Source organism: Salmo trutta, chromosome 32 (genome assembly GCF_901001165.1).
Source record: "Salmo trutta chromosome 32, fSalTru1.1, whole genome shotgun sequence".
Classification (NCBI taxonomy): Eukaryota; Metazoa; Chordata; class Actinopteri; order Salmoniformes; family Salmonidae; genus Salmo; species Salmo trutta.
Window position 1 is genome coordinate 415,269 of NC_042988.1, and position 12,481 is coordinate 427,749.

The 12,481-nt window shown below is 43.8% G+C and overlaps 1 pseudogene; it reads left to right on the forward strand.

The window, feature by feature from the left end:
* The first annotated feature begins 2,348 nt into the window (after positions 1 to 2,348).
* The window catches only part of LOC115170641 (BEN domain-containing protein 4-like), a 91,724-nt pseudogene continuing 81,591 nt past the window's right edge, over positions 2,349 to 12,481 (forward strand).

A 12,481-nucleotide genomic window follows, 5' to 3' on the forward strand; every position in this document is an offset into this window, starting at 1 on the left:
TGTCCAACCTAATTTGAAATCTGTAGTTTTTTGTTACCGATTCAGTATAGGCGCGCACGCATCCCTTTGACCATCAGGCGTGCGCATTCATGATGGAGCGGGGCTTTTGCGTCACCACGCGGACGGTAGCTTATTGCGGTGATGCTGAGAGCTGCTCGGTTTCCTTAAACATAATAAGGATAAAGCAGGAAAAAAACTCATAAATCTAATTGTGCTAATGGAAAAACTTCATATTCATAAATGTAAATTCTGTAATAAAAAAACCTTCCGTGTTTCTATAAGGAATTCGAGCAGTACATTAAGACCTTTCTACAGTCGTCTAATAAGAAAGCTGTTAAAATCAAATCAAACTGTATTTGCTACATGAGCCGAAAACATGTGTAGACTTTACCGTGAAATGCGTACTTACAAGCCCTTAACCAACAGTGCAGTTCAAGAAATAGAAAATATTTACCAAGTAGGCTAAAATAAAAAGTAATAATAAAAATTAACACAATAAGTATAACAATGACGAGGCTATATACAGGGGGCACCGGTACCAAGCCAGTGTGCAGGGGTACAGGCTAGTTGAACAATCAATATGTGTGTTTCTTTTAAGGTCTTTATATAATCTGTAATTTGTTATACCCCCTAGCATATGTTATCATTGTCTGTTTGTATACTTATTGTATGCATACTGTTTTTTCTGCAATAAAAAAATAATACAAATAAAAAGTGATGCTGAGAGGTCATATGCTACAGTAGTCATGCGTGCCCTTCACTTTCCGTATCAATAGGACAAGGAATATTAATACAGAGCCAACCATTTCGATAGTCTTTTTTAATATTTGCACAATTAGTCTATAATTTCCAATAGCCTATGCCTACTGACCCTTATTTTGCAACCTGTTTGAAAAACACACATATACATATTGTTTGCAGCGTATCTTCACCTCTCCCACTGGGCACGGACGTCAATTCAACGTCTACTGCACGTTGGTTCAACGTAATGTCATTGAAATGACATAGAAACATCCTTGATTCAACCAGTGGGCTGAACTTTCTCTCAAATCGCCAAACTTAAATTGTTGTGTCGCCCTCTGGTGGCCTTAACTTTGACTGTCACCGTATTTTATTGCCATTGTACTTTATATAGGTTGGATGTATTACCTTATTCGATTAATGGATTGTTTTTCCTTTCTAGATGCCAATTGATATTCTTCTATAGGCCAACATAAGCATATGCCAGCTAAATGTAGGTTAGCTAAAGGAAAGCGTAGTCTACTCAGATGGCGTCTGAGTGTATAGCCTACCTATACTGAATATTCCGTTTTTGTAAAGTAGAAAATCTAACAAAAAAAACAAATGACACCTTTATTTTGTATAATTTCCCCCCTTTAATTGTTTTCTCTAATTCAATAACTTGGAATGTATGAGAAACTGTTGATTAGTGAATTCTTAAACATTTTATGGACTGGCATAATGAGCAAATTAATGTCATCAGTCAGTATGCTAGATGTGACAATCATGCCATGTTTGGTCTCTTGTAGGATTATTTCAAACATTACCCAAAAGCCAAACACAACATTATTATCCAATTCATTTTTGAGTGGCACGCTCATTTGAGGCAATTGTCATAGTGAAGGGGTGGCATATTCTCTATTTAACTGGCTTGTCAGATGCAAAATGGCCGCTATAGTTTCATCGATTTAACTTCCATACTGAAGTTACATTTTTTTGGACCAGGTTAGAAATTACGCAGCATGTTAGGATAATTAACATAGCAGGTTAGGAAACTGAGGGACCCTGAGTTGTGCAGTGGTCTACGGTGCTACATTGCAGTGCTAGAGGTGTCACTACAGACCCAGGTTCGATCACGGGCTGTATCACAACCGGCCGTGATTGGGAGTCCCATAGGGGGCGCACAATTGGCCCAGCATTGTCCGGGTTAGGGGTGTGTTTGGCTGGGGTAGGCCGTCATTGGAAATAAGAATTTGTTCATAATGGACTTGCCTACTCAAATATAACAAACAAATACATAAACTGAGGTTAAGTTTAAGAAAGAGTTAGGGTGAGCGAAAATGATCTCCTAACCTGCTAGAGACAGTGTACTGTCAGCAGGGTGTGCAGTTCCCGTCTGCGTTTCCCTCTTGGCACAACCACTTTTTTTATACGGCGGCACCGGCTGGGGATTGGCGATGTGGCCTGCCAGTGAATGAGCCCACTCTGAATATTAAGCTACTGTAGCCTAGTATTCAGAGGGTGTTCTAATTTACTGACAAGCCACAGTGCCAATCCCCAGACAGAGGCGACGCGTAAAAAAGTGATTGTGCCAAGAGGGGAAAACTGAGCCAGACAACGAGACAGTGATGAGGAAAAAGGTAACCAATCAACAGACTGTCACACAAGCATGCGCCAGGAGTGAGCACGTGTCACTGCGTGTTGAAACTTGCAGTGATGGAGGGAGAAACGCAACCTGCCGACGAGGGTCTCTGCGCCCCAAATATGTGCGGTCAGCAGCGGGGTCCATAAAGCAACCTCAAAGCCTTCCCTAACAGGCGGTTGGCGGGGAAGGCGCGGTTCCACAGACCCACAATGGTCGATATCTCACTGCTGGGAGACGGAGGCGGCAGCAGCATCAGCAACAGCGGCAGCAGCTCCACCAAACCACCCACACCATCAGCAGCAGCAGCCAGCATCCCCCAACATCCCAGCTGCAGCATAACTTCCCATGCTATAACAGGCCCAGCAGCAGAGTCGCGACATCTACCTCGACAACGGTGGGGAGTGTGGCCCCAGCATCACTTTGCCTTCAGCAGACTGTCAGCGGTGGCACCACGGTGCATCGGGACCCCACCTATACGCCTGGACGAGCCTCGCTCAAACATGAATCACCTGATTGCGTTTACAGGATAAGCCCAGGTAAGTTTTAAAACTGGTTGAGAATGTGATATGAGCAAAAGTGAAGGCTTTATTTTGGTGTTAGACTAGACTAGATAATGACGCCTATTGCCTCTGCATTTAAATGGAATGAAATAAATGTTAGAAATACATTTTTCAGTTTAGTATTTAAAAACTTTCCAATGTTATTATTCAATATTAGTGTGTCCATAAGACACAAGTTTTGAAATATGCCATAAGTATTTAGCCATATCCAGACCTTACTAGGCTATTTGGATGGTTGTCCTATTAGGACATACATTTGTTGACAAACAACCATTTTTGATTGACTTTTTTGTATTGATTTGCCACAAGTAGGCCTATTGTCGGTGTATAGGCTAAAATGATGAAGATACCATAATAAAATAGACATAAGACATCATGGTTTAATTTGTTGTTCTATCAGTCGAGCAGAGAGGAGTAGCCTAACTTATTTACCAAGGTCAATTTAAGAACAGAAAGCAATCCCTGCCTTCTTAAATCCAATTCTCTCTCTCTCATATCTCCATTTATCGCTCCCATTTCTCCATCATTTGCTGTGATTGATATGATGCATTACTAAGAATGAGCAGTCATGATTGATTAGGCCTACTATATGTGTGTGTGCACAAATTAGTGATAGAGTTGTGCAGTTGTTGAAGTGTGTTTGTGTTTCAGAGTTCGTATTCATGCTTTGTGTATTTTTTTCTTCAGAAACATATTGAAATGTTGTACACCGCTTTTGAACAGTGCCGTGTCTGGAACATTTTGAATGGGGTGGCCAGGTTGGGGCGCAGACCCAGCTTAGTTTTTTACACCTTTATTTAACTAGGCAAGTCAGATTAAGAACACATTCTTATTTTCAATGACGGCCTAGGAATGGGGGGTTAACTGCCTTGTACAGGGGGTATTCGGGGATTTGTTTTTGCAACCTTCCGGTTACTAGTCCAAAGCTCTAACCACCTGCCTTACATTGCACTCCACGAGGAGCCTGCATGGCAGGCTGACTACCTGTTACGCGAGGGCAGCAAGAAGCCAAGGTAAGTTGCTAGCTAGCATGAAACTTATCTTATAAAAAACGATCAATCTTAACATAATCACTAGTTAACTACACATGGTTGATGATATTACTAGTTTATCTAACATGTCCTGCGTTGCATATAATCGATGCGGTGCCTGTTAATTTCTCATCGAATCACAGCCTACTTCGACAAACGGGTGATGATTTAACAAGCGCATTTGCGAAAAAAGCACTGTCGTTGCACCAATGTACCTAACCATAAACATCAATGCCTTTCTTTAAAATCAATACACAAGTATATATTTTTAAACCTGCATATTTAGTTAATATTGCCTGCTAACATGAATTTGTGTCACTTCTCTAGCGTTCCGTGCAAGCAGTCAGGGCATATACAGCAGTTTGGGCCGCCTGGCTCATTGCAGACTGTGTGAAGTCCATTTATTCCGAACAAAGGCCGTAATTAATTTGCCAGAATTGTACATAATAATGACATAACATTGAAGGTTGTGCAATGTAACAGGAATATTTAGACTTAGGGATGCCACCCGTTAGATAAAATACGGAACGGTTCCGTATTTTACTGAAATAATAAACGTTTCGTTTTCGAAATGATAGTTTCCGGATTTGACCATAGGCTCGTATTTCTCTGTGTTATTATGTTATAATTAAGTCTATGATTTGATAGAGCAGTCTGACTAAGCAATGGTAGGCAGCAGCAGGCTCGTAAGCATTCATTCAAACAGCACCTTCGTACGTTTTGCCAGCAGCTCTTCATAATTCTTCAAGCATTGAGCTGTTTATGATTTTTTTTATTTTATTATTTTTGTCATTTAGCAGACACTCTTATCCAGAGCAACTTACAGTAGTGAATGCATACATTTCATACATTTTTTTTTGTTTTGTTTTTTTGTACTGACCCCCGTGGGAATCAAACCCACAACCCTGGCGTTGCACACACCATGCTGGCGTTGCAAAAACCATGCTTTACCAACTGAGCCACAGGGAAGACTATCAACTCCCAAGATTAGGCTGGTGTGTGAAATGGCTAGCTAGTTAGCGGGGTCGCACTAATAGCGTTTCAAACGTCACTCGCTCTGAGACTTGGAGTAGTTGTTCCCCTTGCTCTACATGGGTAACGCTGCTTCAAGGGTGGCTGTTGTCGATGTGTTCCTGGTTCGAGCCCAGGTAGGAGCGAGGAGAGGGACGGAAGCTATACTGTTACACTGGCAATACATTTACATTTTACATTTAAGTCATTTAGCAGACGCTCTTATCCAGAGCGACTTACAAATTGGTGCATTCACCTTAGGATATCCAGTGGAACAACCACTTTACAATAGTGCATCTAAATCTTTTAAGGGGGGGGGGGTTAGAAGGATTACTTTATCCTATCCCAGGTTTTCCTTAAAGAGGTGGGGTTTCAGGTGTCTCTGGAAGGTGGTGATTGACTCCGCTGTCCTGGCGTCGTGAGGGAGCTTGTTCCACCATTGGGGTGCCAGAGTAGCGAACAGTTTTGACTGGGCTGAGCGGGAACTGTGCTTCCTCAGAGGTAGGGAGGTGAGCAGGCCAGAGGTGGATGAACGCAGTGCCCTTGTTTGGGTGTAGGGCCTGATCAGAGCCTGAAGGTACGGAGGTGCCGTTCCCCTCACAGCTCCGTAGGCAAGCACCATGGTCTTGTAGCGGATGCGAGCTTCAACTGGAAGCCAGTGGAGAGAGCGGAGGAGCGGGGTGACGTGAGAGAACTTGGGAAGGTTGAACACCAGACGGGCTGCGGCGTTCTGGATGAGTTGTAGGGGTTTAATGGCACAGGCAGGGAGCCCAGCCAACAGCGAGTTGCAGTAATCCAGACGGGAGATGACAAGTGCCTGGATTAGGACCTGCGCCGCTTCCTGTGTGAGGCAGGGTCGTACTCTGCGAATGTTGTAGAGCATGAACCTACAGGATCGGGTCACCGCCTTGATGTTAGTGGAGAACGACAGGGTGTTGTCCAGGGTCACGCCAAGGTTCTTAGCGCTCTGGGAGGAGGACACAAGGGAGTTGTCAACCGTGATGGCGAGATCATGGAACGGGCAGTCCTTCTCCGGGAGGAAGAGCAGCTCCGTCTTGCCGAGGTTCAGCTTGAGGTGGTGATCCGTCATCCACACTGATATGTCTGCCAGACATGCAGAGATGCGATTCGCCACCTGCTTATCAGAAGGGGGAAAGGAGAAGATTAATTGTGTGTCGTCTGCATAGCAATGATAGGAGAGACCATATGAGGATATGACAGAGCCAAGTGACTTGGTGTAAAGCGAGAATAGGAGAGGGCCTAGAACAGAGCCCTGGGGGACACCAGTGGTGAGAGCACGTGGTGCGGAGACAGATTCTCGCCACGCCACCTGGTAGGAGCGACCTGTCAGGTAGGACGCAATCCAAGCGTGGGCCGCGCCGGAGATGCCCAGCTCGGAGAGGGTGGACAGGAGGATCTGATGGTTCACAGTATCAAAGGCAGCAGATAGGTCTAGAAGGATGAGAGCAGAGGAGAGAGAGTTAGCTTTACTAAAGTGCCTATAAGAACATCCGATAGTCAAAGGTATGTGAAATACAAATCGTATAGAGAGAAACATTCCTATAATAACTACAACCTAAAACTTCTTACCTGGGAATATTGAAGACTCATGTTGGAACCAACAGTTTTCATATGTTCTCATGTTCTGAGCAAGGAACTTAAACGTTAGCTTTTTTGCATGGCACATATTGCACTTTTACTTTCTTCTCCAACACTTTGTTTTTGCATTATTTAAACCAAATTGAACATGTTTCATTATTTATTTGAGGCTAAATTGATAGTATTTATGTATTATATTAAGATAAAATAAGTGTTCATTCAGTATTGTTGTAATTGTCATTATTACAAATAAATAAATAAATAAAATATTGGCCGATTAATCGGTATCGGGTTTTTTTGGTCCCCCAATAATATCGGTATCGGCGTTGAAAAATCATAATCGGTCGACCTCTACCGATAACCGCTATTTAAAATTTTAGTGGCCTTTTAAGCTTTCTAGTACAATTAAATAGTTAACACACACACACACACACACACACACACACACACAGCGGTCAAGGCACTGCATCTCAGTGCAAGAGGCGTCACTACAGTCCCTGGATCGAATCCAGGCTGTCTCTCATCCGGCCGTGTTTGGGAGTCCCATAGGGTGGCACATAATTGGCCCAGCGTGGTCCGGGTTTGGCCAGGATAGGCAGTCATTGTAAATAAGAATTTGTTCTTAGTTAAATAAAGGTAACACACACACACACACACACACACACACACACACGCACACACACACACACACACACACACACACACACACACACACACAGACCAAAAAGTTATTTTGTTGGCATTTATGTATGTCCCCATTACCAGTAAAACATAATCAAAAACAATTTCTTTCACGTACAGTTGAAGTTGGAAGCCAAATACAGCCAAATATATTTAAACTCAGTTTTTCACAATTCCTGACATTTAATCCTAGTAAATATTCCCTGTCTTAAGTCAGTTAGGATCACCACTTTATTTTAAGAAATGTGAAATTTCAGAATAATGGTAGAGAGAATGATTTATTTCAGCTTTTATTTCTTTCATCACATTCCCAGTGGGTCAGAAGTATACATACACTCAATTAGTATTTGGTAGCATTAACTTTAAATTGTTTAACTTGGGTCAAACGTTTCGGGTAGCCTTCCACAAGCTTCCCACAATAAGTTGGGTGAATTTTGGCCCATTCCTCCTGACAAAGCTGGTGTAACTGAGTCAGGTTTGTAGGCCTCCTTGCTCGCACACGCTTTTTCAGTTCTGCCCACACATTTTCTATAGGATTGAGGTCAGGGCTTGACTTTGTTGTCCTTAAGTTGTCCTTAAGCCATTTTGCCACAACTTTGGAAGTATGCTTGGGGTCATTGCCCATTTGGAAGACCCATTTGTGACCAAGCTTTAACTTCCTGACTGATGTCTTGAGATGTTTCTTCAATATATCCACGTAATTTTCCTGCCTCGTGATGCCATCTATTTTGTGAAGTGCACCAGTCTCTCCTGCAGCAAAGCACCCCCACAACTTGATGCTGCCACCCTCGTGCTTCACGGTTGGGATGGTGTTCTTCGGGTGGCAAGCCTCCCCCTTTTTCCTCCAAACACAACGATGGTCATTATGGCCAAACTGTTCTATTTCTGTTTCATCAGACCAGAGGACATTTCTCCAGAAATTGCGATCTTTGTCCCCATGTGCAGTTGCACACCGTAGTCTGGCTTTTTTATGGAGGTTTTGGAGCAGTGGCTTCTTCCTTGCTGAGTGGCCTTTCAGGTTATGTTGATATAGGACTCATTTTACTGTGGATATAGATACTTTTGTACCTGTTTCCTCCAGCATCTTCACAAGGTCCTTTGCTGTTGTTCTGGGATTGATTTGCACTTTTCGCACCAAAGTACATTAATCTCTAGGAGACAGAACGCGTCTCCTTCCTGAGCGGTATGATGGCTGCGTGGTCCCATGGTGTTTATTCTTGAGTACTATTATTTGCACAGATGAACGTGGTACCTTCAGGCATTTGGAAATTGCTCCCAAGGATGAACCAGACAATCTCTGAAGCTGGAGACTCATATCTCCCTCCCTAGCTTTAAGCACCAACTGTCAGAGCAGCTCACAGATCACTGCACCTGTACATAGCCCATCTATCTACCTACCTCATCCCCATACTGTATTTATTTATTTATCTTGCTCTTTTGCACCCCAGTAGCTCTACTTGCACATTCATCTTCTGCACATCTACCATTCCAGTGTTTAATTGCTATATTGTAATTACTTCGCCACTATGGCCTATTTATTGCCTTAACTTACCTCATTTGCACTCACTGTATATAGACTTTTTGTTTTCTTTTGTATGTTTTGTTTATTCCATGTGTTGTTGTTTGTTTCGAATTGCTATGCTTTATCTTGGCCAGGTCGCAGTTGCAAATGAGAACTTGTTCTCAACTAGCCTACCTGGTAAATAAAGGTGAAATAAAAATAATATTTAATAAAAAGTGGAGGTCTTGGCTGAATTTGTTTTCTGAGGTCTTGGCTGATTTCTTTTGATTTTCACATGATGTCAAGCAAAGAGGCACTGAGCTTGAAGGTAGGCCTTGAAATACATCCACAGGTACACCTCCAATTGACTCAAATGATGTCAATTAGCCTGTCAGAAGCTTCTAAAGCCATGACATAATTTTCTGGAATTTTCCAAGCTGTTTAAAGGCACAGTCAACTTAGTGTATGTAAACTTCTGACCCACTGGAATTGTGATACAGTGAAATAATCTGTCTGTAAACAATTGTTGGAAAAATTACTTGTGTCATGCACAAAGTAGATGTCCTAACCGACTTGCCAAAACTACAGTTTGTTAACAAGAAATTTGTGGAGTGGTTGAAAAACGAGTTTTAATGATTCCAACCCAAGTGTATGTAAACTTCCGACTTCAACTGTACAGTAGCTTGGAAAAGTATTCACCCCCTGTCACGGTTGTCGTAGGAAGGAGCGGAAACCAAACATAGAAATACAAAACTAGAAAATTGACAACATAGAAAAACTAAACTAGAAAACCCCCCTGTCACGCCCTGACCTACTCTACCATAGAAAATAACAGCTTTCTATGGTCAGGACGTGACAGTACCCCCCCAAAGGTGCCGACTCCGAACGCACCTAAACAACAAAAGAATCAACAGAAAAAAGGGAGGGTTAGGGAGGGTGACAAATGTCTATGGCGGTGCAGAAAGCAGAACCTTCTCATCCCGCGGATCCTCCAACAGAGGAGGCGGCTCCAGTTCAGGGCGTAACCCCCGCTGCGCCAGCTAATCCCTCTGTTTTTGTGCCACCGGACCGTGGATCGTCGGAGGAGGAACCGGACCGTAGATCATCGCCGTAGGCTCTGTACTGCAGACCGCCACTGGAGGTTCCGGGCTGCAGGCCGCCGCTGGAGGTTCCGGGCTGCAGGCCGCCGCTGGAGGTTCCGGGCTGCAGGCCGCCGCTGGAGGTTCCGGGCTGCAGGCCGCCGCTGGAGACTCCGGGCTGCAGGCCGCCGCTGGAGACTCCGGGCTGCAGGCCGCCGCTGGAGACTCCGGGCTGCAGGCCGCCGCTGGAGACTCCGGGCTGCAGGCCGCCACTGGAGACTGTAAGGTTCTGGACTGTAGGCCGTCTCAGGAGGTTCCGGACTGTAAGCCGTCTCAGGAGGTTCCGGACTGTAGGCCGTCTCAGGAGGTTCCGGACTGTAGGCCGTCTCAGGAGGTTCCGGACTGCAAAACGTCGCCGGAAGCTCTGGACTGGGAACTGTCGCCGGAAGCTCTGGACTGGGAACTGTCGCCGGAAGCTCTAGACTGGGAACTGTCGCCGGAAGCTCTGGACTGGGAATGCGCACTGGAGGCCTGATGCGTGGGGCTGGCACAGGTGGTGCCAGACTGGTAACACGCACCTCAGGGCAAGTGCGAGGAGCAGGCACAGGGTCTACCAGGCTAGATAGACTCACTGGAGGCCGGGTACGTGGAACAGGCACAGGATATACTGGGCGGTGGAGGCGCACTGGAGGACTCGATCGTAGAGTTGGCACAACCCATCCTGGCTGGATGCTTACTTTTGCTTTGTGGTGTTGCAGACTCTGGGGCCTTTCAGAACAGGTGTATATATACTGAGATCATGTGACAGATCATGTGACACTTAGATCGCACCCAGGTGGACTTTATTTAACAAATTATGTGACTTATGAAGGTAATTGGTTGCACCAGGTCTTATTTAGGGGCTTCAAGGCAAAGAGGGTGAATACATATGCACGCACCACTTTTCCGTTATTTAAAAATAAATCATTTAAACAAGTTATTTTTTTCATTTCACTTCACCAATTTGGACTATTTTGTATATGTCCATTACTTGAAATCCAAATAAAAATAAATTTAAATTACAGGTTGTAATGCAACAAAATAGGAAAAACCCAATCGGGATGAATACTTTTGCAAGGAACTGTATTGTGTTAGTGTCTTGTGTTGAAAAAGGATGCCAACAAATTAAGATTATGAATTAATTTAATAAGTAGATACCTCTTTCTCCAGCCTTGCACACAAACATACTGCTGTTGCATAAGCTATATTACATTTACGTGTACGCCACAGGAGGTTGTTGGCACCTTGGAGTGGAGTGGAGTGGTATCAAACACATGGTTTCTACACTGAACAAAAATATAAACGCAACATGTAAAGTGTTGGTCTCATGTCTCATGAGCTGAAATAAAAAAATCACAGAAATGTTCCATACGCACAAAAAGCTTATTTCTCTCAAATGTTGTATACTAATTTGTTTACATCCCTGTTAGTGAGCATTTGTCCTTTGACAAGAAAATCCATCCACCTGACAGGTGTAGCATATCAAGAAGCTGATTGAACTGCATAATGATTACACAGGTACACCTTGTGCTGGGGACAATAAAAGGCCATTTTAAAAAGTGCAGTTTTGTCAACACAATGCCACGATGTCTCAAATTTTGAGGGAGTGTGCATTTGGCATGCTGACTGCAGAGATATCCACCAGAGCTGTTGCCAGAGAATTAAATGTTCATCTCTACCATAAGCTGCCTCCAATGTCATTATTAGAGAATTTGGCAGTACGTCCAACCTGCCTCTCAAGTGCAGACCACGTGTAACCACTCCAGCCAAGGACCTCCACATCCGGTTTCATCACCTGCGGGATTGTCTGAAGGGGAGTAGGGGGGGCTGCTGAGGAGTATTTCTGTCTGTAATAAAGCCATTTTGTGGGGAAAAACTAATTCTGATTGGCTGGGCCAGGCTGCCAAGTGGATGGGCCTATGACCTCCAAGGTCCACTCATGGCTGCACTCCTGCCCAGTCATGGGAAATCCATAGATTAGGGCCTAATTAATTTTTTCAGTTGACTGATTTCCTTATATGAACTGTAACTCAGTAAAATCTTTGAAATTGTTGTGTTTATATTTTTGTTCATTGTTTGTGTTTGATGCCATTCCATTAGCGCCGTTCCAGACATTATTATGAGCCATCCTCCCCTCAGCAGCCTCCACCTATGTCACAGTTATCGTCGGTGAAGGAGGACCAAAATGCAGCAGGACTGTGTTTGTTCATTTTGAACATTTATTAACTCAAAATGAACACAAAACAACAAAACGAACTCACGATACACCGACAGTCTTCTCAGGCTCATACATGCTAGACAAGAAACAATCTCCCACAAATGACAGACACAAACACACCCTAATATATGGGACTCTCAATCAAAGGCAAAGGGAAAACACCTGCCTTCAATTGAGAGTCCCAACCCCAATTAACCAATCATAGAAACACACTCACTAGACACACATAGAAATACATAAACATAGATCATAAACCAAAAACCCGGAAATACTAAATCAAACTCCCTTTTACCAAAACACCACCCCGAACCACATAAAACAAATACCCTCTGCCACGTCCTGACCAAACTAAAATGACAATTAACCCTTATACTGGCCAGGACGTGACAACCTAAAT